Consider the following 27943-nt stretch of genomic DNA (forward strand, 5'->3'; position numbering starts at 1 on the left):
ATGCAATTACCAATAAATAATATAGAATCACAAAGTCTGCACTGGCCCCCTGAAGGCGATCCCACCTGATCCCTGTAACCTTGCATTTAACATGGTTAATCCACCTAAGCAGCTCACAATGGGCATTCACCACAGCCAGTCCACCTAATCCGCACTTCTTTGGAGAGTGGGAGGAAACTGGAACAAACCCAAAGGAAATCCACATACATACATGGGGAGAACAGGCAAACCCCACACAGACAGTCATCCAAGACTGGAATCAAACCCAGGTCCTTGGTGCTGCCTGGCAGCAGTGCTAATCATTGAGCCAACCTGTCACCTATTCAGGACGTGTCTTTGCAATATTGAAGAAAAGACAATCTTAAAACATTCAAGGGAGTCAGTGACAAGTTGGTTGGAGGACTGTCAGTTTTATAGTTGTCCAGGAATTATAGCCGGTTTTAAATCCTCTAAGCTTTCCTTAGTAATTATTCAGTTAAGCTAGATAGGACCCTTCAGAAACTGGGATCCATCTCAGAGTTGTAGACATTTTGGCAGGTTTCAGATTCCAGATAACTGTATATTGGAAGTTTGTACTTCCCAGGCAAATCCTGGGTATTTAGTGAGCATCTGAGGTGTCCCATAGCACAACTTTCATGGTATGTTTCTGAAACGTTTGTCTTCCATTCAATAGTCACAGTCACATTACACAGAATGTTGGAATTCAAAGCGTATGACCATAGATTGCATTTACAATGGGCTTTCATCAAATGTATGTGATTCCACTGAGGGGCAAACAAAGCACACAGGGATAACTTTCAGCACTTTCCCTTAAGCGTGTTAATGCCCAAACTGAAACAAAATCAACATTTCTGGTAGCAGCAAAATTTGCCTCTCATGTCGCATATTAATCTTGCAATTCACCATTGAAATGCCTGTTGATGTTGAGTTGCACTTTCAGGAACTCAAAGCAAGTTGCATGCAAATTGTATGCTTGAGTGTCACTGTGGTGCAATTTGTCTCAGTTTTTTGCAGGTATATGTGTTTGCTTGTTTGCATGTGTGTGGGGCTGGTGATAGGTGACATGATCAGGTACTTTGATGAGAGTGCTGGGTGGGGGGGGCGGTTGCAGATGGGAAGCATGGTGGAATTAGGTATTGAATCAGTTTCTTGTTATAACCCTTCCCACATTCAACACTATGTTGGAGATGGGAATTTAACAGGCAGCTGGTGTAATAATGTATCAGTGATAATGGGAACTGCAGATGCTGGAGAATCCAAGATAACGAAATGTGAGGCTGGATGAACACAGCAGGCCCAGCAGCATCTCAGGAGCACAAAAGCTGACGTTTCGGGCCTAGGCCCTTCATCAGAGAGGGGGATGGGGTGAGGGTTCTGGAATAAATAGGGAGAGAGGGGGAGGCGGACCGAAGATGGAGAGAAAAGAAGATAGGTGGAGAGGAGAGTATAGGTGGGGAAGTAGGGAGGGGTTAGGTCAGTCCAGGGAAGACGGACATGTCAAGGAGGTGGGATGAGGTTAGGAGGTAGGAGATGGAGGTGCAGCTTGGGGTGGGAGGAAGGGATGGGTGAGAGGTAGAGGAAGGGGAGATTTTGAAGCTGGTGAAGTCCACATTGATACCATTGGGCTGCAGGGTTCCCAAGCGGAATATGAGTTGCTGTTCCTGCAACCTTCGGGTGGCATCATTGTGGCACTGCAGGAGGCCCATGATGGACATGTCATCTAAAGAATGGGAGGGGGAGTGGAAATGGCTTGCGACTGGGAGGTGCAGTACTGTATCGGCGCCGCTTCTTGCTCCCCAGAGGAGCTCGAACAGTTCATCCACTTCACCAACACCTTCCACCCCAACCTTCAGTTCACCTGGGCCATCTCCAGCACATACCTCACCTTCCTGGATCTCTCAGTCTCCATCTCAGGCAACCAGCTTGTAACTGATGTCCATTTCAAGCCCACCGACTCCCATAGCTACCTAGAATACATCTCCTCCAACCCACCCTCCTGCAAAAATTCCATCCCCTATTCCCAATTCCTCCGCCTCTGCCGCATCTGCTCCCACGATGAGGCATTCCACTCCCGCACTTCCCAGATGTCCAAGTTCTTCAAGGACCGCAACTTTCCCCCCACAGTGGTCAAGAACGCCCTTGATCGCGTCTCCCGCATTTCCCGCAACACATCCCTCACACCCCGCCCCCGCCACAACCGCCCAAAGAGGATCCCCCTCATTCTCACACACCACCCCACCAACCTCCGGATACAACGCATCATCCTCCGACACTTCCGCCATCTACAATCCGACCCCACCACCCAAGACATTTTTCCATCCCCACCCCTGTCTGCTTTCCGGAGAGACCACTCTCTCCGTGACTCCCTTGTTCGCTCCACACTGCCCTCCAACCCCTCCACACCCGGCACCTTCCCCTGCCACCACAGGAAATGCTACACTTGCCCCCACACCTCCTCCCTCACCCCTATCCCAGGCCCCAAGATGACTTTCCACATTAAGCAGAGGTTCACCTGCACATCTGCCAATGTGGTATACTGCATCCACTGTACCTGGTGTGGCTTCCTCTACGTTGGGGAAACCAAGCGGAGGCTTGGGGACCGCTTTGTAGAACACCTCTGCTCGGTTCGCAATAAACAACTGCACCTCCCAGTCGCAAACCATTTCCACTCCCCCTCCCATTCTTTAGATGACATGTCCATCATGGGCCTCCTGCAGTGCCACAATGATGCCACCCGAAGGTTGCAGGAACAGCAACTCATATTCCGCTTGGGAACCCTGCAGCCCAATGGTATCAAGGTGGACTTCACCAGCTTCAAAATGTCCCCTTCCCCCACTGCATCCCAAAACCAGCCCAGTTCGTCCCCTCCCCCCACTGCACCACACAACCAGCCCAGCTCATCCCCCCCACCCAAAACCAGTCCAACCTGTCTCTGCCTCCCTAACCTGTTCTTCCTCTCACCCATCCCTTTGTCCCACCCCAAGCTGCACCTCCATCTCCTACCTACTAACCTCATCCCACCTCCTTGACCTGTCCGTCTTCCCTGGACTGACCTATCCCCTCCCTACCTCCCCACCTATACTCTCCTCTCCACCTATCTTCTTTTCTCTCCATCTTCGGTATGCCTCCCCCTCTCTCCCTATTTATTCCAGAACCCTCACCCCATCCCCCTCTCTGATGAAGGGGCTAGGCCCGAAACGTCAGCTTTTGTGCTCCTGAGATGCTGCTGGGCCTGCTGTGTTCATCCAGCCTCACATTTCGTTAGCTGGTTTAATAATGATTGCTTTGAATTAGGCCCATAAAATGATCTTCACCAGTGTTGCTACCATTCTAAATTCTAACATCTAAATGTTGTTATGAAAAAGGAGAACTACTGGACCTGACTTACTTCAAGGCCCTTAAAACTCTGGGCCCGGAGGCCATGGAAAGATTGTTTTATTGGACATATCACTGGAGGGTTGCCATCAATGTCAAATGGTGCAAAAATTAAATGAATCACCACTTTCACACCCATCTTGGGAAATATGTCTGTGGTAAATGTTTAATGCTGTTCTGGACTCCAAAACATGAGCATCACTCAGTTACTCCCTCTTGAAGATTAGCCGCTAAGTGTAGATTATTTGTGACACGTTGTTTTTGCTAGATTTATTTCCCGATCAAAGGTAAGTTGCAATCAGAAAGTTTATGGTGTAATCCTTCCTACTTCTTATCCCTTGACAGAAACACATCTTCTTCCTTGAAACCTCCAAGTTTAAACAAGAATGTTCTGAGGAATTCCAATCCTCAGTAATTAGTCGCTGCCAACTAAAGCTGCTGCTTGGGGTAAGTTATGGTGAAATACCAGAAGTTTTCCTAAAATGTTAATAAGAAAGGTTAATGATAAACATGAATGTAACACCACAACAGATCCAGAAATTCCTAAGAAACTGACTACAGCACCAATTGGATGTGCTACTGTCTGCCTTTACAGCTTCAATCCTTAAAGAAAATATATTTCTTTCAACTCCCATTTTACATTCACAACTGCCAACTCATCCACTCTGAATAGCACAGGAAACCATGACTGACAACTATTTACATAAATTTGCATTCATTTTGGGGCCCTAATGAGGGCCTCCCATACTTCTTCTGCCAATGGGAAAACATGCAACTCACAAATCAGGGGAAAAACAGATGTCTGAGCTACCCATCTGAATTTTCTCACTCCTCATATTTGCCTGATCAGCTTCAATCAGAAGATCCATTCTGTATCGATGGTTGTGCTTCTTTGTGTTATGATGCTGGTTATTTGTGAGAAAATGGCCAGTCATCTTCAATAGAATCTATGTTGGCTGATATTTTCTATCTTTGGAAGAACATAAAACTTTTTGGAGGGATCCATGGACACCTTAATCAAGTAATATGGCTATTAATTTAGTCACAGAGGTATTTATTTTTTGGTGAGGCAGAAGATTTGTATTATTTAGAATCCCATTTGTACATATATTGACTAAATGGTTCGTATTTCAATGGAAGTGGAATAGTCACTCTAGAATATGAATCTTCAGTGGTAAGTGATTGCCTACTGTTAGAAATTAGAGACAATTTGAGCCCAAAATATTGATTGTGGAAATCAAAATTGATTCGATGGAGGAGGAAGAAAAAGATCAAGAGTATGCAGCTGCAGTGAAATGGTAAATAATACATACAATGTTCTCCAGAGCAAAGTCAGTATATCACATATATTGAACTTTAGATGCTTTGTAAAAATCAACATTACTTCCTCAATTACTGCCAGCAATTCATATTTATCATCTATACAGCAACAGTTTAGAAAGCCATTTTGCTACAAAACTCACATATTCCAGGATGGACCCAGAGGACATGGGCAGATTAAGACAACACTGGCAACTTTTCCCTCTAAGCTCCACAACACCTTGCTTTGAAACTCTATCATCATTCCTTTACTGGCACTGGGTCAAAACGCTGGATATCCCCCCTTAACAATACTATGAGTGTATCTATGGGACAGGGACTACAGAGATTCAAGAAAGCAGCTCACTACCACCTTCCCAAGGACATTTAAGGATGCAAAACAAATGCTGGTCTTGCAAGTGATACTCACATTCTAGAAATGAATTATGGTACAAGAAAACATTGAACCTGTCTATTTTGGCTTATGATTCATCGTGGACTTGACAAATGTGAGGGAGGGAAGGAGGCAGAGAGGGAAAAAAGATAGCAGCCAGAAAGAGGGAAAAGTAGCAACCCCATTTCACTTAGAAGTTGATCTGGATTCCTTATGGAGGGCTAAGGACAAAGACATTATGACTTGTGATGTGTTAATTCAGACCAGCATGTATGAATCAACTTTTCTTTGTCTTTTCTTTTCTCAAACTGTTTCAGATTTTTGAAGTGAAGAACAAGCATCATACTGTCAATGGAATTGCATAACACACTGTAAAAAGGTCTGTAAATGCAGGGAAGAGTGATTGACTCTCAAATTTGCCGTTACTTGACAAGAAGCATTTAGCTTGTACTTGTTTAAGATCAGTAAGTGGTTGTGTAAAGAGTGAGGGTGAAACCCAGCTCTATCATTCTGTGCCACAGTTTGTTGGATCTCCAATGAGCTGTATCGTTGCCAGTTGCGGTAAGGCCAACATGATGGTGGAATAATGGACTCATTCATCAAATTCCACTTACAAATCCAGGAAAAACAATCAATGAAAGGACTTCAGTTCCCAAAAAAGCTGGAATCTAGAAGATATTTCTTAAGTTACTAAGTTGTTCTACACAAATTGTGTATCAATGTCAGAACAACATTTTAATTTACATACACGATCATTTGTCTCCAATCCTTTGCCATTAATGTAACAATGGTGGACAGAAGTACTTAGCTTTGCAGGTTTATTTACAACATATTACTTTGCCTGTCATGGAGCAACATTTTCACTAGGTCATGCCAGAGCATGTCAACTACCCACTTCTTGCAATATATCATTAAGGAACTTCAAGGAAAGAAGTTGTGATGTATTAACATAGATTCATAATCAGTTTACACCAAGAACCACAGAATGCTACTCCACCTCCTGAAAGAGCTGTGTTCCATTCTCCCAGGTTCCCTATCTCTGTCTCTGCAGTGCTGGGATTTTATCTGTAATGGGAGTTGACTTTGCTAAATCACATTCCTGTAGCCACTGAGGCAGCCTTGAACTCCCTAAAAAGTGGCTTTCGTTCATTCTGAGAACATTAAAGTTGAGATCAATTCAGTATTTATATTAGACACTAACAGGAATCCTAAACTTGTTCCCCTTCATTTAATGACTATAAAGTACTTTATACTTGAAACTGGAATATAATTGAGGTGCCAACATTGAAAATACAAGAATGTTATTCGTTGCTGTGTGCAATGTATTTTGAAAGTAGATAATAGCAACTATTAACCTTCCTGAATGGGTTGCCTTAATGCTTTTAAGTTGTTCACTGCAAGCGAAAGAACTCACATTGATAGAACACCTTTTTTATGATTTCAGAGTCTCAGAATTCCATAAACGATGAGATTATTTGCAATTTAATCTGCTTTTGAAATGTTGGCAAGACCACAATGCAAACTCTAATACAAAAGTGAAATCATGTTGCTGCAGAAAATCTGAAACAAACGCAAAAGGTAATGACAATTCTCAAAAAGTCAATCAGCATGTTCGCTGGGAGAAACAGAATTAATAGGCTGGATTTTATGGAAGTAAGGGGTTCCAATGGTCCAATAATTAGCAAGGGCTCAGACTATCAAAGCCATTTAGAGAGAAGGTCCTGCCTGAGACAGCTCCCTGCCAAATAATTGCTGGCACCTCTCTGTTTCCAGCAGCACTGCATGGTGTCCTGGCCACTGCAGGGACTACAGGTAATTGCCACTGGCGATCATAGATTGAACTGGATGTAGGATAAGTTGAGGTTGGAAAAGAATGGCTGTCACCAGAGTTGGGCTGACAGACCTGATTGATGAGGGATGGGTGAGGTGAATGAAGACTGAGATGGACAACACTGTAGGGGACGGGAAAACAGAGGCATGGAAAGAACTTGTAGGGAGATGGAGCCAGAATGGGTGTATAGACAGAGGTATTCCACAAAAGAGGTACAACCACGTCCATTCCCAATTCCTTGACAGAGCAGTGAAAGCTGAGGCCCTCCTCCCTCAAACTCTATCGGACGCTAACCGTCACACTCTTCCTCCTCCTGACTCAATTTCAACCCTCAGATGGGGGTGTATACTTGATACGAGCATCTATCACCATGGATAAAACAGTGTTGTGATGGAGGTGGAGAAATTTAGAGAATGGGATAAACAGGAGTGATGGTGGTGATGGTAGTGTTAGTGGTAGATGTTTCGTCGGTGCAATTGTATTGATCATAGGTTTTCTGGTCGTGGTGACCATATTGGTGGTATTTAGGAGGAATTAATAAATTGAAGTAGGCTCTGCTGTTAAATCCACTTTATTATTCTAGCAGTTTTCTAATAATGTTCAACTTGATCACCAGGCTTCTGTTCAACATTATTATAGTAGGACATAAGCCAGAATGAAATGCTTTCCAGATAGCTGTAAGGGCCTATAATGAATATTGGTTGATAGTCTAGCTCCAGGAATGGAAACACAGAAGTCCAAATGGAAAGGAAAGGGAGATAGACCATGTGTCAAATAGGTGACATTTTGGAGTAACTTTGATCAAATTTCCCCTTTTGGTACATGAGTTGGAAATAGCACCAGTACAATCATCAACCAATGGTGGAGGTGGCCTGAGTGGGGCTAGAACAGAGTGTCCATCTAGTTGTCAAAAATTATGCATAGCTAAGGCACAAGTGTTCCCATGTAGTTGTTTTCACATGAGGAAGTGAGTGAAACCAAAGGAGATGGTGCCCGGGCTCCAGCCTCCAGTGTAAGAAGAAAATGAAGTGTTTTTTAGGTTGTCCTGGTGAGGTATGGAATAGTTGAGAGTATGAATGCCTGTGATGAAAATGATCAAGACCAAGGAAGGAGAACGCTGGAAAAGTGACTGCGTGGATTCCTGCATACTGATACCTCTCCCTGTTCTCGGACCGAAATTGCTGCAAAGCATCAGCAGGACTAACAACAGCTTGTGGAAGGAAAGCAGAGCTTCCACTTCAAATCCAGTGATTCTTCAGAACAGGTAGTAGTTAAGTAAAGGTTGTCTGCATGCTGAAGTCTGGAGGTGGAGTTTGATGGGGAGGAATAGACAAGTGAATAGATAGGCGGATATGAAGTCCAGAGAAAGAGAGAATAACAGTCAGGAAGAGAAAGTGATTGATAATAGTATGGCAGGAAGAAAGAAAAGTTGACAATGGCAACCGGAAATAGTTGAAATTGGGTTGGCTGTGCTGAAAGCAGCCTCTTCATGTGTGAAGGTGTGGGAAGGGGTAAAGGACATGGAAGGAGGTGTTCAAGTTCTAAAATTAATGAACTCAAGATTGAGTCCTGAAGTTCTCTTCCTGTTCTGTACCCTTCCACTTTCCTCTAATTCTTTCCTATCTTCAAATCTCAACATTTGCTGTATTGTCTTATTTTCCCAGTTTTTCTGGTTCTGTTGAGTGGTGACAAATCCCAGACATTACCTTTTGCTTCTCTATCCACATGTTCTGTCTGACCTGTTGAGTATTTCCAGTATTTTCTGTTTTTGGACTTATAAATCTCCCTGGCTTCTCTGCATGAATGTTTATACCTACAGAATAAGCCATGGAGAAGAGTCTAACATTTTATCCCAAAGATTTCACCTTCAGCAGCCCAGATTGCTCAGTACTTTGTGGAATATCAGCATAGATTATGTGCTCAAGTCTCAAGGGCGATGTTTGAACTACCAACCTTCTAACTGTACTGCAGGAATTTTGCCACTGATTCAAGGCCAGGACGAATAGTGTTACAGTTTGATATTAAATACATGGATCATGAAATACATGGGAATTGCTTTAACAGCAAAAGCCACCAGAGAGTAAAATTTCCTCATCTGAACATATTTCAAATACTTTGTTATATAAATGTTAATAATATTAATCTTTAAATCGTCCAGGAAAATGTATTTTCAACTTAAGTCATGATGAACAGAAGCAAGCAGTATTTTTACACGGCACTTTTATTCCTGCCATCTAGATTTGAATAGTGTTTAACAAATTCCAAATTTGCCAATAATAGATGTGAGGTTGGTGAATATTGGAGTCTTTTTGTTAATGACACAAACATTTTAAAGCACTGAAATTAGGCATAGAAAATTACAACTTAAAAGAACCAATATAATCCCCTAACTAAGACTGCTTACTGCTAAGCCGAAATCTTACTCAACCGCTCATTAACTCAGAGGTCAGCTATAACCCAGCAACATGTTTTTCATAGTGTCAAAGGTTTTCAGAGACTCTCTGCTCTGCCCTTTGTACAGAGGCTGATAACCATGAACTTCCTGTATGAACCGTTTGTAAGATATTTGACAGTAATTCACATCAAGTGGAGCTCATGAATGGATTGCACAGATAGCAGGAAGGATAAAGTGATAAGACATCTCTCAAACAGATGCCCCTTTTTATGGCTTGAAGGGGATGCTTAAAGTTGCAGGTGGCCGGGTTTACATCACGCCTGTAGAGGGCTGTAATAGCTCCCTCAGAGGTCTAGTTTTATTCTGTATTTAATCACCCAAGGTTATATGAAACGGTATCTATGCATGAACAGCATGATGAGAACCATAATCTGAAAAGTGAAAAAAAAGACAACCATTACGTTTTTACTTTGTGACCTTTTTATTAACATACTAAGCTGTAACCAACAGATGTACACACCCTTTTTAACAGCTGAGATAACTGCCTTCAGTTATTAGTTACAACTGGTAATAAAGCTGCAAGAGCGAACTGCTTTTCTGCTGAATTAAAGTGGCAGGATGCTCTTTTGATTTAACTCGCAGTCTGTATTTGAAATCAGATCAAAATTAAAAGATCACTCTCTTAACATCTTCCAAGAAGATTCAGTGACCTTACTCTACACGGCGAAAATGACACTGATGAAGCATAAGACTTAAAACCCAAAAACGATACCTGAGTTTAAACACCAGTTAAGATTAATCTTTAAAAGTACCCTCCACATGGAAGACCATGATCTTCTAAGAAAATCTCAACTTCAATATCCTAAAGGAACTTTTTTTAAGAAAACATGTCATTATATATACAAATATTAAACATTTGCCTCTTTATATGAGGTTAATATATGTGGAGCTGGGAAAGCACAGCAGTGTCAGACAGAATCCAAGGAGCAGGGGAGGCAGCATTTTGGGCTGAAACTCTCTCTATGCTTCAACATAAATAATTATGAACTGAAAATAGCTAACTTTTTTACTTTTATAATTCTTATATTAACATGTTTTTATATTTCTTCATCAATTTTCTGTTTTGATGTTTTCTAAAATTGAAGAATTTTGTTACACTCTCATCATAGACAATGAACTTTAAAAATAACAATTAAATAGGAGTTATGATATCTTCCTGATTATATTATTATTTTTCTATTATTATGATTTTTAAAAATTCTTTATCATTGTCCCCTCTACCTAACCACTGCCCTCTTCACCCAGGACTTAAGAAGATAGTATAACATGAGCAATGGATAACCTCATAACAGCATCTAGACCATAGGCATTGGAGGGGGAGGTTTTGAATCTTCTGGCAATTTCTGCTCCTTAAAATGACTCAATCTAGGATGTTGGCCAAGGGCTGGATAGAAAATCTCATCTGTAAAAACAAAAGTTTGAATGTGTGCGAAGGCCAAGGTTTCAGAATTGGAGTCCAATGCTTTCCTGCTCAGGTTACCAGGTCAATTGTCACAAGAGAATTTTAATCTGGAGTGCTAAATGAATAAGGATAGGCATCAGCATATATGCAGCTTTAATACGGCAGAAACTAGCATAAATATTAAAGTTGTGCTCAGGTCAGGAAAGTAGTTTAATACTGCCGGTAATGCAAAATATGTGTGCACCAACATTGTATGAAGAAGTGAGTGTGTCCAGGAATAACATGCTCAGGAAATCAGAATATATTAGACTTACCATTTGTGGGCTATGAAATATTCATATTATTACATTAAATATGTAGAAACTCATAGGTCTTCCCGAAACGACTTTCTGGACAATCAGGTTAAAAATCTTGGTGCAAATTTTCAATTCAAGTCTTTTAAGGGAAGGTGAGTTAGAATTAGAATTAGCCTTTATTGATACATACACTCAATGTGTGCAGTGAAAAGTTTATATGTCTTCACTTACGGTGCTGACTTAGGTACAAGATACCTAGGTAAACCTTCTCTAGTTACAATATAACAAGGTAATAAGTGGGAGGTAAAATTACTTTCATTTTATATTATTTCTACACAACAATAGTTCCTAATAATTTTAGTTACCATTATAGTGATATCAAAATCTGGAATCACCCTAATAAATGAAAGGTAAAACAAAATTTTAAAAGTTCAGTGATATGTTTTCCTCCATTTGGTCAGTTATCACTCCGAGACAAAAAAAAGTTCCTTGAATGTAATTGAGAAACTTTGCAATAACAACAAGAAACAAAATAAGGCAACAGAGAAATAATAATAGTGAACAGAAGTCTGGTGGCCAAGTTGAACACTGTTGGAAAAGCATTAGGTTAATAAAGTGAATTTTATAGCACAGCCTATTTCATTCCTTTTTTTCTGTCTAAATAGCACCAATGCAATGACCACCAAGAAAAAATCTACAACCAATGTCACCATCACCACCACGAACACCAATACCATTCCCACCGATATGACCATCAGACAAAAAAACCCCTGCCATTGATATCACCATCACCACCAATACCACCACCACCTAAAAAAACTCTATCACCAAAACCACCACTAAGAAAAAGACTACCATCAAGTTTTGGCAAAGATCTGTAGCTCAGGTTGTGGTTGAGGTTGTGACTTGCTCACCAAGCTGGCTTGCTCGCATTCAGATGTTTCATCACCATGCTAGGTGGCATCAATGGAGCCTTCAATGAAGCAATGTTATTCTACTCAGTTTGGAATTTATACTATTATCCGTTATTGGACTGTATATGGCTCCAATTCTACATTTGTTAATTGCATCACAGGTGGAGAACCATGCCTCTGGGAATTCCCGTGCGTGTCTATGTTTGGCTTGGACGGCAATGGTTATCTTATCCCAGTTAAACTGATGGCCTTCAATGCCTGAGTGTACCAATATTAAGGAGAGTTTGTTGCACTGTTTTGCTGCTAGTTGATATTCATGTATTCTGATGGCTTGTTTCCTATTCAATGTCTGTCCAATGTAATGTTTGTGGTAGTTGTTGCATGGTATGTTGTGAACTACATTGGTTCCGTATGTTTTGGGATTGGGGCCTTTAATTCTTTGCTATAGGTACGATGAATTCTCCTTAATATTGGCACACTCAGGCAATGAAGGCCATCAGTTTAACTGGAACAAGGTAATCGTAGTAGCCCAGCCAAACAGAGATGCTCACAGGAATTGCTAGAGGCATGGTTCTCCAGCCATAATGTAATCAACAAATATATAGGATTGGACACCATATACAATCCCATACAGATCAAAACCGGAAATGACAGCACTCGCCATAACGGACCAGACGGTATAAATTCCAAGCGAAGTAGAATAACATCGCTTTAATGGAGGCTCCACTAATGATGTCACCTAGCATGGTGATGAAACGTCTGAATGAGAACAAGCCAGCTCGACGAGCAAGTCACCACCCTCACAATACCATCAATACTACTACTACAAAATATCTACCATCAATACCACCACCACTATAAAAAATCCCTAACACCAATACCGCCACAACTACCAAAAATCCAACTCCTAATATCACTACTATCAAAAAGCCCAACATCAATACCACAAGCTCCAACATTACTAAAAACCCATCACCTACTTCACAAATACCACCATTATGATTCTACCACCAAAAATCCCTACCGCCAATACCACTGTCACCAGCACGACCAATATTACCAATAAGACTGTCATCACCAAAAAGCCACTACCAATACCACAATCGACACCACCAAAGCCATAATAAACTGCTACCCACCAAAGTATCCACAACAAGACTATCAATGCCATCAATACCACCGTCACCACCACCCAAAAAAATACCAATACGATCACCACCAGCAAAAAGCCCATGTAACCACAACTCATTCACTTTTCCAATTATATATTTGAATTTCTACTAAGGTTTGGGCAAGATGGTGATTTGATCTGTAGACCACTAACTTCAAGCTCCGTATGTAGAGAAACCAAAGTTAACAAACCAAATTTAATATTTTATGTGATGTAAGATAACAAAGTGTGAGGCTGGATGAACACAGCAGGCCCAGCAGCATCTCAGGAGCACAAAAGCTGACGTTTCGGGCCTAGACCCTTCATCAGAGAGGGGGATGGGGTGAGGGTTCTGGAATAAATAGGGAGAGAGGGGGAGGCGGACCGGAGGTGGAGAGGAAAGAAGATAGGTGGAGAGGAGAGTACAGGTGAGGAGGTAGGGAGGGGATAGGTCAGTCCAGGGAAGATGGACAGGTCAAGGAGGCGGGATGAGGTTAGTAGGTAGGAGATGGAGGTGCGGCTTGGGGTGGGAGGAAGGGATGGGTGAGAGGAAGAACAGGTTAGGGAGGCAGAGACAGGCTGGGCTGGTTTTGTGATGCAGTGGGGGGAGGGGAAGAACGGGGCTGGTTTAGGGATGCAGTAGGGAAAGGGGAGATTTTGAAGCTGGTGAAGCCCACATTAATACCATTGGGCTGCAGGTTCCCAAGCGGAATATGAGTTGCTGTTCTTGCAACCTTCGGGTGGCATCATTGTGGCATTGCAGGAGGCCCATGATGGACATGTCGTCTGAGGAATGGGAGGTGGAGTTAAAATGGTTCACGACTGGGAGGTGCAGTTGTTTGTTGCGAACTGAGCGGAGGTGTTCTGCAAAGCAGTCCTCAAGCCTCCGCTTGGTTTCCCCAATGTAGAGGAAGCCACACCAGGTACAATGGATACAATATACCACATTGGCAGATGTGCAGGTGAACGTCTGCTTGATATGGAAGGTCATCTTGGGGCCTGGGATGGGGTGAGGGAGGAGGTGTGGGGGCAAGTGTAGCACTTCCTGCGGTTGCAGGGGAAGGTGCTGGGTGTGGTGGGGTTGGAGGGGAGTGTGGAGCGGACAAGGGAGTCACGGAGAGAGTGGTCTCTCCGGAAGGCTGAGAAGGGTGGGGATGGAAAAATGTCTTGGGTGGTGGGGTTGGATTGTAGATGGTAGAAGTATTGGAGGATGATGCGTTGTATCCGGAGGTTGGTGGGGTGGTATGTGAGAACGAGGGGGATCCTCTGGGGACGGTTGTGGTGGGGGATGGATGTGAGGGATGTGTTTTGGTAAATGCTGGAGACGCGGTCAAGGGCGTTCTCGACCACTGCAGGGGGCAAGTTGCGGTCCTTGAAGAACGTGGACATCTGGGATGTGCGGGAGTGGAATGTCTCACCCTGGGAGCAGATGCGGCGGAGGCGGAGGAATTGGGAATAGGGGATGGAATTTTGGCAGAGTAATTGGGAACCGCAGGAAGTGCTACACTTGCCCCACAACTCCTCCCTCACCCCTATCCCAGGCCCCAAGATGACCTTCCACATCAAGAAGATGTTCACCTGCACATCTACCAATGTGGTATATTGTATCCATTGTACCCGGTTTGGCTTCCTCTACATTGGGGAAACCAAGCGGAGGCTTGGGGACCGCTTTGCAGAACACCTCCGCTCAGTTCGCAATAAACAACTGCACCTCCCAGTCGCAAACCATTTTAACTCCGCCTCCCATTCCTCAGACGACATGTCCATCATGGGCCTCCTGCAGTGCCACAATGATGCCACCCGAAGGTTGCAGGAACAGCAACTCATATTCCGCTTGGGAACCCTGCAGCCCAATGGTATCAATGTTGACTTCACCAGCTTCAAAATCTCCCCTTCCCCCACAGTATCCCAAAACCAGCCCAGTTCTTCCCCCGCCCCCACTGCATCACAAAACCAGCCCAGCTTGTCCCCTCCCCCACTGCATCCCAAAACCAGCCCAGCCTGTCTCCGCTTCCCTAGCCTGTTCTTCCTCTCACCCATCCCTTCCTCCCACCTCAAGCCGCACCTCCATTTCCTGCCTACTAACCTCATCCCACCTCCTTGACCTGTCCGTCTTCCCTGGACTGACCTATCCCCTCCCTACCTCGTCACCTATACTCTCCTCTCTATCCATCTTCTTTTCTCTCCATCTTCGGTCCCCCTCCCCCTCTCTCCCTGTTTATTCCAGAACCTTCACCCCATCCCCCTCTCTGATGAAGGGTCTAGGCGCGAAACGTCAGCTTTTGTGCTCCTGAGATGCTGCTGGGCCTGCTGTGTTCACCCAGTTATCTTGGATTCTCCAGCATCTGCAGTTCCCATTATCTCTGATTTTATGTAATGTATTGTTTGTCATTTTAATGATAGGATGGTGAATACATGTTCAAATTGATAAGAAAATATTTTTTTAAAAATCTAGCTGTGTGATTTGTCATACTTGTCTTATGCTGTGTTTGACATTGATAAAAATTAGCTTGAATCTCTTTGGCCAATCAAATTCATTAGCGCAAATGCAATCCGTTCACCTTTCCCCTTCCAATTTACCCACGTATTTTACTCCTTTGAGGACAATATTTATTTGATAGGGTATGCTTCTACAACTGCTCTTGACTCCCTAGCTCTTATTCATGAATGACCCTTCAACATGAGTGGGGTGGGCAATTCATATGAACACAATATAGTTTCACTTGGAGAAAACACTTTATTCAATTCTGTTTCTTTAGTTTAAAAACAACTACTCCAAACTAAAATTACCTTTATAGCACCTGTCTCCTTTTTACATAAATCCAATGTCTTGGCCTCAGCTATGCTTTCTGGATCAGCTTTGCAGCCACTGTCCATGAAAGAGACATTTTCTGATGCCTATTCTAAAGCTACAATCCTGAACCTCATCCATATTTTCCTGATGCTCAGACAAATTTTCAGATGGGCCAATCATCTTACTTTTGAACATTGGATGCTAACAAACATCTGAAAGATGCTTCACTTCGGCTTTACATTCTTTTTCTGTTCCTTGCTCCAAGCTGGCCCACTATCTGTTGGCAATTGCTTTCCTAATTAACTGGCAAAGCAAAAGTAGGCAACTGACATAATCACAGGTCAACTGGGATTGGCATGGTTTGAAGCATTAATGATTTCTCCAAAGAGGACAAATTTTGACTCCTAAGGGAAATATCAATCTGCACTCACTTCAAACTGAAAAGTGAAAATCATATCTGTTAATTGTAAAAGTGAGCAATAAAAACATAAATCTCTTATACTTCTTAGTTACAAAAACCAGCAAGAAAAGTGTTTTGAAACTCTCTAAAAAATTTTAAAAATTATTACAGAAACTTTTATATTTTTCAGTATACCATGCTAAAGCTTTAAGTTGTTTCTATTTTAAAGCTAACTTGTGGAATGATGCAAACATCCTTAACACTGAGTGAACACATCAGCCCCACCCCAATTTACATCATTGTTTCAGAGAGAACATCCCTCATAGAGTCTAATCTAAGTGAGTAACCGCAGGGTCAAATTTTCGTTATGACAATGACTAATAAAATGCAAGGGAATCAATTAGTTTAATTAAATCTCTGACTATTTAAAACAGTGTCTGCTGCAAAGTTGAGTAATGAGGAGGGGATGCTCTCTGGCCCTATCTGTCTTAATGCAACACTAAAATTTTTTTGTCCTGACTTTTTTTACACTTGTGTCTGGCTTAAGGGACTCTTGAGAACACTTGAAGCAATTACAGATCTTAAAATAAAGCCTCTAAAAGGGAGGGGCAGGGACTCTATTGCTCTTGTGCCCAAGGAATTGAAGTCCTTTGCCTTCATAGTGCTAATCCAACACTCATGGACATGATTATCTCACCCTGTGCCAAGGGTTGAACCTGAATAGTTGGTATGTCTTAATTTAAATAAATCCCTTCATAATTATTCAAAGTAAGACATGGTCAAAGGAGTGCTGAGTGCGCAGTAGGAATATACAGTGTCCTTTGTCTAGGGAGTATAGTTGCAGACTTTCAGCTGGTTACTGAAGGCCTGCTCAATGTGTGTACAAAATAAACATTTAAAAAGATGCACAGCTAAGCTAAGTCACCCACTTCCTAGCTACACAGTGTGAAGTCCAGGTGGAGGTTTGAAAAATATTTCCACTGTGGAAATCTTCACAGGCAAAAAGGAAAAGAAAGTGTTGGAGCATTGGAGGAAGCCACCCAGTTATTTCCCTTTGAAAAAAAACTGTGCTTCTCAAGTCAAAGTGATTACACGCTTGAGAGATTTGAGGGTGAGATGATTTCACTGTCACAGATGCAGAGTTCAATGAAAGAGACTGCTGACAAGTCTTGTGGATGGAAAGAAACAACTAAGCTTTAAACACTACAGAAAACTTTTTCATGTAGGCAGGAGACTATATGAAAGTGACTGAAAGTTTCAATTAGAAATGTAACAGTTATTCAGTAGGCTTTTGTTAGGAGGCTATAATCCATTAAAATCCATTACTGCAATCAAACAGTAGCATAACGTGCATTGTTACTGTCATGAAAGTCATGGTGGCTTTAAAACATTAAAATAAGAAAGATAATTGTACTTAGTTCTTGAGCTACATTTAGCTGCAGAAAATCACATCTGATCATTGTTTCCTGAATGCACAGATTTATTTTCTTCTTGCCAGCTCCAAAACATTCTGCGTTTCAACTGTATTTCTTTTGGAACACTAATTTTGAGGGACATCTTTTCTGTGCAGAGATATTTATGGGTCTCCGTTAAATCGCTATTTACTATGTCGGGTAAACTCAACAGGGATCAGTCTCGGCCATGCTTATAAGACATAAATTCTATTGGTTACTGATTCATTAGGAATTAAAAGATAAGGAAACAGTGCCTTTCAGCAGTTGCTGCAATTCTGCTGGCTTAATTTCTTCTCTCTGCTCTCCCCTCCCCCCTGTTTAATTCCCTGCATCCATACCAACCTCCATAGTCTAGAGGGTGGGACAGTTCAGCCCACTGACATCTCCTGGGATGCCAGAAGCTGCAGTTGAGTGGCACAAGAATGAATTCTTCCCTCCTCCACATAACTGACTATGGGAAGCCAATGTGCAAATGTCAGTTGACACTGGAATCTGAACTTCAGTCCCCGGTTGAGGGCTCCAGCCTCACAGCTACCAAAGCTGTGTGATCCTAATACAAATGGTGTAGCTGGAGAACTTCTAGACTACTGTACAGCTCCATTGTCAGGTTGGAAAATCTTTGTTTTATGATGCAATAAGAAAACAGAAATCAATGTTTAATACTAGGAAGTGGTAATGTCACGTATCTACTGTCTTAATCAGACTACACAGTGAAAGTGTTGTGGCACAAAAATAAAGTTGCTGGCAAAGCTCAGCAGGTCTGGCAGCATCTGTGGAGGAGAAAACAGAATTAACGTTTCGGGTCCAGTGACCCTTCCTCAGAACTGATTTTACAGCATACACAGTTCTTGTGGTTTTTTTTTAAAGTGTTGTGGCAGTCTGTCTTGAAACTTGTTTTTATTTCATTTGCAATCTTCTTTGTGCTAAGGAAATAAAGGATGCACAAGACTAATGTGCGTAGGTAGGTCCAAATCAACTCTATTCAATGCTAGAACACTTCCCCACTGGTTGAATTGCTTGAAATATTCTAAAGTCATATTTTATTGCTAAATATTGGTATACTTGAAAAACATTAAAAAGCCTTAGCCTATTCCATTTTTAGATCCTTATTCTCCCCCAGTTTTGCGCCCAATTCAAATTCAGACTTTGTGTCTCTAATTTTTTTTAAAAATTCAATCATGGGATGCTGGCATAAACAGATGGATTAATATTTATTGACCTTCCCGAATTGAGTCAACCACATCGCCTTAGGGCTGGAGTTGCATGTAGGCCAGACCAGGTAAGGACAGTATTTTCCTTCCCTAAAGGACATCAACAAACTATATGGGTTTTTCCGACAATTGGCAACCAATTCATGGCTATCATTAGATTCTAAATTCCAGATTTTTATTGAATTTAAATTCCACCATCTGCCATGGCAGTTTCAATCTTGTCCTTTGTGCTGAGGTGCTGGCCTCCATGCATGTCGAGAATTGGAATAGGCTTGAAGACTCCATTTTCATTTTGTTAATTCAAAATGTGGCGGGACTACGGAGCTAGGATCCAATCTGTTCATGGGTTTATTTTTGCCAAATGATCACTGTTGAAAACATCCAGTCCTGAGGAAGGGTCACTGGACCCAAAACGGTAACTCTGATTTATCTTAATAGATTCTACCAGACCTGCTGAGGTTTTCCAGCAATTTCTTTTTTTTGTTTCTGATTCACAGCATCTGCTTTTCTTTTTGATTTTATCCAGCCCACCCGGTTCGAAATGTATTAACTGGACTTTATTGCATGTTATTTAGGGGAAAAACCTTGAATTCAGTTTTGTTGAAGAAATGAAAAAGACTATGAAATAATAATAAGAGCACTGAGCTTGACATGTTGTAGAGTTAGCAAGTTAGGCACAATTGAAACACTGTGAAGTATTTGCTAGTGTAATCCAATACCTCCAAAGTTATCATGTGGCAGAAAGGCAGTATTGCTTTAACCACAGATCGTCTCTGAAGGCCAGCAGAGCTTTCCCTATCAGCTTAGTGTTGTATTTAATGTTCATGTCTGGTTTATGACATAATGGATATGATCCATAATAGGCACAGCCCTCCACTCGGGGTGTTAATACTCCCCAGTATATCTTACAATTAGCATTTGATTAAGACCCATCCATGGTCCTTTCAGCCTTTTATGTTAGGTCAAATTGCCTGTGATGGAGTAAAGCATGCAGGTACCCCAGTAATGAACTGGCTAGTAAACCGTTTCAAGTGAAAAGAGAACCATTTTATCACCCTAATGAAAACCAGTTGGCAATCCTTTACTCCTTTTTAATCACTTATCAGCACAGCTGCTCAAGCATGAGCCTTCGGTTTTAACCATTTAATAGTTTTACCTGTTAACATTGGAGCTTTCTAAATGTTTGCCACAATACTAAGTACCCAACCTAAAATACCAGAGACCATTTATGTCCTGTTAAATCTTCATGTAAATCGAACATGGATAATGTCATGCTTCATCCATGATGTCATTTCTGAACAGCAGAAAGGTCAGGTCAAAAGGCTCTCTCATTACTTTAACGGCTGTAGCCTTTTGCTGTTTAATGTTCCTGTCCATTACCACGTAGCCAGACAAAATGTTACTTTTGCAGAAATACCTGTGCTGTTTTGGGATATTTTTTCTGCACCATTTTAAAGGAAGTAAGCCAGACTAAATATCAAATAAATCAAAATTCATGCAACCTTCATAGCACTTATCAATCATAAACAGTGCTATTTCCAGGAAAATGAAAAATACAGCAAATGCATGTTTAAAAGGAAATATAAACAAAAGTGGTGCATGACATAGCCCTGCTAACAGTAAAATACTTCTGTCTTGATAAGCAGTCTGCGACTTCAAAAACTGAACAAACTGTCACTCAGATCTATCTCCCTAATTTGAGTGAGTTTTACCAGTTCCCAGTTGTGCTTCGAGATGTAGCATCAAGGAAAATGAGATTTTCATCGCAAGAACATAGGCAGGTATGGAACAAGAAAAGGTTAATTGGCTCATCAAACTTGTTCCTTCCACAGACCATGTACAGTTTGGATTCCATCCGACTTACTTGATCTCTTGAGACAAGTAACTAACCACAGGTAAAACTTCAGAGATGATAAAACTGCGTAAAATTTCCCTTCAGCTCCCAAGGTCATTGAATGAAACTGCAAGATATTGATTTAATATGTTTATTCAGGCCTGGCCAATTACATTCCAGAGTATATTCATGATCAGAATAGTGCAGATTCCATAGTCTATTAGAATGTTTTTCATCATTTCTGCCTCTGCCTACTGACATAGCCTTCAGTACCTCTTAATTAGATCTCAATCAAGCTCTTTTCTAAAAGAGGTAATCAGCATGGTAACAGTTGTCTTTGATAAGTGCTGATTTTCATATCTATTTTCAGGAAAAATAGTGTCATAGGATAGCAATATTTTAATGTGCCATTCCATGATTCAGTGGATATTGCAGACATCAATTCGTTTTAAACAACAGAAAATCAGAGCTGCTTGTCCACAATTTTCAATAACACAGTTCATGTGTGTTGCTCTCCCCACTGGGAGTGCAAGATGTATATATTTTTAAAACAAGGAAGTAGCCTGCTTGTAGCCTTGGAAAAAATGCACTGTAAAGGTAGAAAATTCAAAATGCAGTCTTAACAACCTTGAGGTTTGATTGCGCAGATACAGACCAGTTTGCCCTAATTGACGCTTTTGGCCCGTATGCAATTCTACGTGACATAGTCATTAATAAACAAACTAAGCAATTCAGAAACAACTTCCCTACCTAGAAACTGGTTAGAATATGGAACTTCTGCCATAAGTAGTTGAAGTGAACAGTATTAATGTATTTAAGGGAAAACCAGATTAGCACATCAAGGAGCCAGGGATGAAACAATATGCTGATAGGATTAGATGACATGAGGGAGGAGGATAGTTGTATGAATAACAACTGTACTGCTGCTGCTAAAATTATTAATGCTCTGACCATGTACAATAAATATCTGCACAGCTTGCAAATGGAAAAGATGCAGGAAAGGATGTGGAAGTGAGCAAGAAGTAAAGGCAAAGTTCATGAGGGAATTTGTTAGGAAAGTTATAAAGGTAGGAAGCCATTGATGAAATAACTCTGGGATGGGATTCCTGAGAACTGTTTTGATGGGTTGAAAGACCTCCATCTGTGGTGTCAAATTCTCTGAACAGGTGTGAAACGACTGAAGGAGTTGTTCCCAAAGATGGGACAAAGCGCCTAACAGTCAGACGAACAGAGGGAGGGACAGAGGAAAATCAGCATGATGACTTAATGCACATAATTAAGCTGTATGCACTTTCCACATCTCATCTTCTCAGCAGAAACGAAATGAGGAAAAGGAAAATTTCATTCACAGTCCTGTTGTTATTTGATTTAACTGAAGTCAATAATGCAATTTCAGTGCTGAGGTACATAATGCAAGATGCACTTACATTTAGAAAGATTATCTTTCACTTTATGTCTCGTGTTTTTCTTTAATTAGCATGTTATCTCATCAGTTCTAAACAATGCCATAACTTTGTAGCATCAACATTTTTGAGCCTGCAGCAATTGTATTTTGAGCCAGAACTACAGGCCTTAGGATCTTGCCCAAATTCTTCTCATAGAAAGAGCACCTGAGCATTGGTTAATTTAAAACTGGCAGCGGCACAGTTAAGGCTCAAGGTCACTGCTTCAAGCACACACGAGCACAAACACAGTTAATACTTTTCAAGGGGTCAGCTCATTGTAATTCATCCTCAAGATTGTTATTCTCAAAATTATTGCGGGAGTGGCAGGAGACATTCATGCTGCTATAGATTAGGTAAAAACGATGCCAAAATTAAATAATTAATACGTTCACCAAGAAGCTAACAATTAAGAGTGAATTTATATACATGAGAACATGGATTAGAATGCAAACCAAAATCAGAAATATTTGTAGTGAAGTGATATGCTATGTGAGTAGTCCTCTGCAGTGATGGATAGTTGCATTGAATCTCTAACTATGTAGGCATATATAGCTCCAGCATCATTATTAACTGAATAGATGTTTTACATAGGAGTTTGAAGTTATTCTGATGTGAAAAATCATTAGTCTTCCATTTCATTCAATAAAGAAGAGCATTCTGATTATCACCGAGAAGCCCACAACTCTCAATAAACAGAATTTATATGTTTCTCACACCTATATATCAGAGGGTCACAATTACAGTGCTCAAGGAAAGAAACCGCAAAGCTTGTGCACATAACACACTGCAAATTAGAAATACTTTTCCTCTTTCCATAAGCAAAAAGATTCACTGTTGAATCACGCATTCTCTTTCAGATACAAAATTGTCAATGGCTCATATCAACTTTTTTAAGATATGCTTTTACCTTCAATGAAGCTGAATTGATTTGTATCAGAAGTGTTAACCCATTACTGCATAATATATTGCGTGAGAATCCAAACAAATGGTTTATTAAAAATGAAACTGTTGAACCATGTCTGAGTTGGGAAAATTTAGCCGAAAGCGAATGTATATGTGCAGAGTAAGTGATTTGAACATTGTTTTCAAAATCTAGTTTTTGTAACTCAATTCAAATTGATCTCTTTTATTTCCCAAAAGGTGTTCACTCGTAGTAATGCTTTAGAGGCTGAAATTTGTAAGATTTGTCTTTACACGATATGTTTCAATTAATATTTAACCTGGCATGTTTATCTATCAGTTATCCTGCTAACCATTAATATCAGTTTACTGACTGATGGCCCTCATGTACCAGTCTGGCATCCCATAAAAGTCAACATTTTTATCAATGCTCTGTTGCTATCTGAGCCGCCTATCTGAAAGAAAGTAGGAACTAAAATGTATGGTGCCCTAGATGATACAAACATGGTCTTCGGTATTTCTGCATTGATTGATTACTTGCTCTGCTCCTTTCAGTGATAGATCATTTATAGAGATCTTTGTTCGAAGTGAGATGTCTTGACTTAGTTAGATCTTTCTGTGTCCTAGAAAAGACAACTAGACTCAATTACAATGTCAGTGTATCCACCGATTGTCAAATACAACGAAACTCAAGTGATAAATAACTGCTGGTCTCACACTGGGACACGCATGTATAAAGTCAAAGGTTGTTATGGGCGAATGTAGGAGACCAATTTTCTTTCATTTGGAGCATCTGTCAAAAACTGTAAATAGCAATATAGTCTATTTTTGGTGATGTACTACTTTTTGACCAACCTCTCATCTCCCTTTCTCTCCTTGTATCTCTTATATATGATGCGCATTCATATTTTTCCCTCATCCTTCACCTGTTAGAGTTTGAAATTGGCAACTATGTTTGATATTGAAAAAAATTTGTGACAAAACGGTCAAGGAGACTTTTTCGTCTCTTTCCTGTTATTTTTTAATAGGTATTCGTTGCAAATGATATCAAACTCATGTACACAAACACACACTAATTCCTCTTACGTATTGATGTTAATCTGATTAATATCAACCTCAAGCATAAATGTTTAATCCAATTTACAGTACTGCATAGGTCAAAGAATATTTTTCATTCATATCATTATGAGTTGTTTGCCTTTTAATGCAGTTAGATACAAAAAAATCAATGTATTTGATTTTAATAAATGTCTTCCAGTTCTGGTGTCTCAATAGTAAATGAAGTCACAACTTTGAAAGCGATCTTTGGAGTTAATGGAAGCAGATAGTGAGGTGTGTTCAAATCTGTCAGCATAGAGTTGATAACAAGAAAGTTAAAATGAAAAAAAGATAAAAAGCTGAAAAGCTCTGTGTCTTCCACCACCTCCTCCCCTCCCACCTCCAATCATTTCTCTAAACAGCCTGGAGCTGGAAAACATCACGAGGAGGTCACAGAACAGAAAGAACAGACCAGTGACAGTTTCATTTGTTACTTGAAGCACGTGGCCAGCAGTCACCAATCCTCAGAAGTGAGTGGACTCCAGAATGTCACATCTGGAAAGAAGAGACATTCACAGGAAGGCATTGATGTGAATGTATCAGCAAAGACAAACTAGCAAAGGAATGACTTTGTGAAAAATGCTCTGTTGGGTTAAAGATGAAAATTAACACATTGCATTCTTTTTAAAGAGCTGTCCTTGTGACTCCTGCAGTCTGATGTAACCTCATTCTAATGCTTGGGCAGAAATATTTTCGTTCAAGGAAGGACATGTTCTAGGAAAGAAACTACTAATGGATTATTTTTGTAAATATATACATATCATACATATTTAATGATTTAATTCATTAACATTTATCTTTCTCTGTTTAAAGTTCGATGGTTGCGTTGAGAAGATATCTCCAGTAGAGTATAATGTTGGGCTCTAAAATATTAATGTACCAAATAAATATGCTTATAACATATTGTCCCAAATTTCACTGATACATGCGAATGGCAATATTATGAAACATGTTCAGTTTAGGAGTCGGTCTATAAATATGTGATAAGAATTTGTGTGCATTAGAAGTAATAATAGATTAAGGGATGCCCACCAAACAAATTACATGTTCCAAACCTAAGTAGCTTATCATATCATCTTAATTCTGCTTTGAAATTAATTCCTATATTTAGGTCTATAAAACTCTGGTTAGACCACACTTGGAGTATTGTGTTCAGTTCTGGTCATCTCGTTATAGGAAGGATGAGGAAGCTTTAAAAATGGCGCAAAGGAGATTTACCAGGATTCTGCCTGGACTGGAGGGCAGATCTTATGAGGAAAAGTGAGGAAACTAAGGCTTTTCTCATTGGAACGAAGAAGGATGAAAGGTGACTTGATAGAGGTGTACAAAATGATGAGGCATAGATAGAGTGGATAGTTAGAGGCTTCTTCCCAGGGCAGAAATGACTATTATGAGAGGCATAATTTCAAGGTGATTGGAGGAAGGTATAGGGGAGATGTCAGAGGTAGAGTGGTGGGCGTGAGGAATGCCCTGCCAGCAGTGGTGGTGGAGTCAGATACTTTAGAGACTTCTAAGTGACTCTTGGATAGGCACATGGAGGATAGTAAAATGTAGGGTATGCAGGGTAGATTGATCTTAATAGGATAATAGGCCAGCACAACATCGTGGGCCGAAGGGCCTGTACTGTGCTGTACCGTTCAATATTCTATGTTCTACGTTCTATTTATTCTTTAAACATAGTAAGATACAACTTGAATACTTCTTGGATTGAATTTTCTCCAGTCCTACCAGTCTAGGTATCATCTTGCGCTCTTTCTCATTTAATACTATCCTTTCTATAGTAGGATGACCAGAACTGCATGCAGTAATCCAAATGTGGTCTCACCAATGTCTTATACAGCTGCAATAAGATGTCCCACCTCCTATACTCAATGCTGTAACAGAAGAAAGTAAACATGCTGAAAGCCTTCTTCGCCATGTGACTCCACTTTCAAGGAGCTGTGAATCTGTATCCCTGGATCTCTTTGTCATAGAATCACAGAAAGGTTAATAAGATGAAGAGATCTAGGGGTACAGGCTCATAGCTTTCTTTAGTTGACTACAGATGGCAGGTCTGTCTATTAGAGTTCTTCTTATTTGTTGGAATGCTTCTATTCTGCACTTTTGGAATGGCACCTTAAATGGTTGCTCTTGCATGAGGATGGGGCTGGCCAAAGGATACTTGGCAAAGTGCACACAGGAGAATCTTTAAAAAATGTGTCCCTACCTGGACAAGTGGAAAAGATACTTTACTCTTCTGAAAAGGGTGCCTTGTGGTGAAGTTCTGCTGCCCACTACGCTGCACAGGAACAACTCTTAGCTTGTCTTATACTTCCTTTGACATTGAAGGGACCCTAGCACCAATCTCACTGTCACCAAATTCTTCATGGTCTTGTCTTTGGTAGTTTGCTCAAAGCTAAGTACTTGGCAAGAGGAAAGAAACTTGGGAATGTTCCACTGCAGTTCACTCACATTCCTACTTTGCCGATCAATCCGAGGATGAAGCCTGGAAATCCTGGTAGACTATAAATGGGGAGGAGAGCGTGGCTGAGTTCAGTCAGTTCCACTTTTCCTTGAACTTAATGCCTGAGAAATCAATAATTCTCCAGGGACAAAGGGCAGGAAAATCCAGTTTTGTATGTCATGGTGATGTAATCTGTAGTTATAGCAGATTGTATGATTTAAAAGTGATATTATATGGAGCCCGTTAACAGAAGAACAGCAAGAATAAAGTGTAACTGTTGTAAAGTAATTGCAATGCAATAAATACTGCAAAGGCAACAACTTGTTGCATTTATTTCAGGTGTGTCTCTGTTTTATTTCAAAACGAATTTGCCTTGGCATCTCCATCAGTCCATTTGCTTTTATTAAGTTGTAGGTACTGATTAGTATTGATACCGCAAATAGATTTTATTTCATTAAAGGTGATGCAGATATCTTCCTACTTGTTGCTTCACTCTTCCATGATCCAGTGATCGAAATACTGAAAGATGTGAAACACTAAAATGAGTCAGATGTGCAGCAATGAGATTTGTATATCTTAGGTTATCTGAGACCTTTTTACCATTACTTGCCTTGGTCACATTTACAGCTTATGTGCCTTTAGGTGGATTGAGGCCGTTAACCAGCCAAATAATGGTCAATGAATTGCATCATTCCATCTCTGTGTCAATAATGTGTATGCGAACCCAAATGTTTATTTTGTGGTGCTGCGGACTCCGTGGGCCATGTTTATATTGGCTGTGGGCATTCTCACCCCTTGATTATATGAGAAGCATTTTCTTGTGTTTGTGGTTGTATGTCAGCCCTACGCTCCTGATATTTCAGCATCCAGTGCAGAGAGGTACAGGGAGATCAGAGGACCTCCTCCTGGGTCTGCTCCTGGGCTTGGCCAGACTGGCTATAAAGAGGTGCAGGCAGCAGGCTGTGGAGGGAGTAATCTCTGCTGACTGTCTGCCCCCTTCCATGGTTATGATTGTGTCTGGGTATCCTTCCGCCCCACCACTACCCACCCCCAAGCCTACCCCCACAACCCCTTGAGCCATAAAAACTTCCGGAATTGAAGACTTGCCTTAAAAAAAGTCAGGAGTTTCAGACTTCTAATCTATAAGCGCACCTCTCCCTTTGAATCGAACTCTGCCTAGCCATGTTTCATGTTCGGGCAAAGACTAACAATTTGAAGGAAGAGACAAATGATTGGGATTTCCAAGTG

At 40.9% G+C, this 27943-nt stretch overlaps 1 long non-coding RNA gene across 1 annotated transcript in view; it reads left to right on the forward strand.

Moving 5' to 3' along the window:
• The window catches only part of LOC125467122 (uncharacterized), a 125482-nt gene extending 98467 nt beyond the window's left edge, over positions 1 to 27015 (forward strand). Inside the window, exons 3-6 of the long non-coding RNA XR_007250579.2 lie at positions 3721 to 3822; positions 5386 to 5447; positions 6513 to 6646; positions 24615 to 27015. This is a non-coding gene — a long non-coding RNA (uncharacterized LOC125467122). The remainder of the gene's footprint in view (positions 1 to 3720; positions 3823 to 5385; positions 5448 to 6512; positions 6647 to 24614) is intronic.
• Positions 27016 to 27943: the final 928 nt, after the last annotated feature.

Source organism: Stegostoma tigrinum, chromosome 33, assembly GCF_030684315.1.
Source record: "Stegostoma tigrinum isolate sSteTig4 chromosome 33, sSteTig4.hap1, whole genome shotgun sequence".
In the NCBI taxonomy this organism is placed as follows: Eukaryota; Metazoa; Chordata; class Chondrichthyes; order Orectolobiformes; family Stegostomatidae; genus Stegostoma; species Stegostoma tigrinum.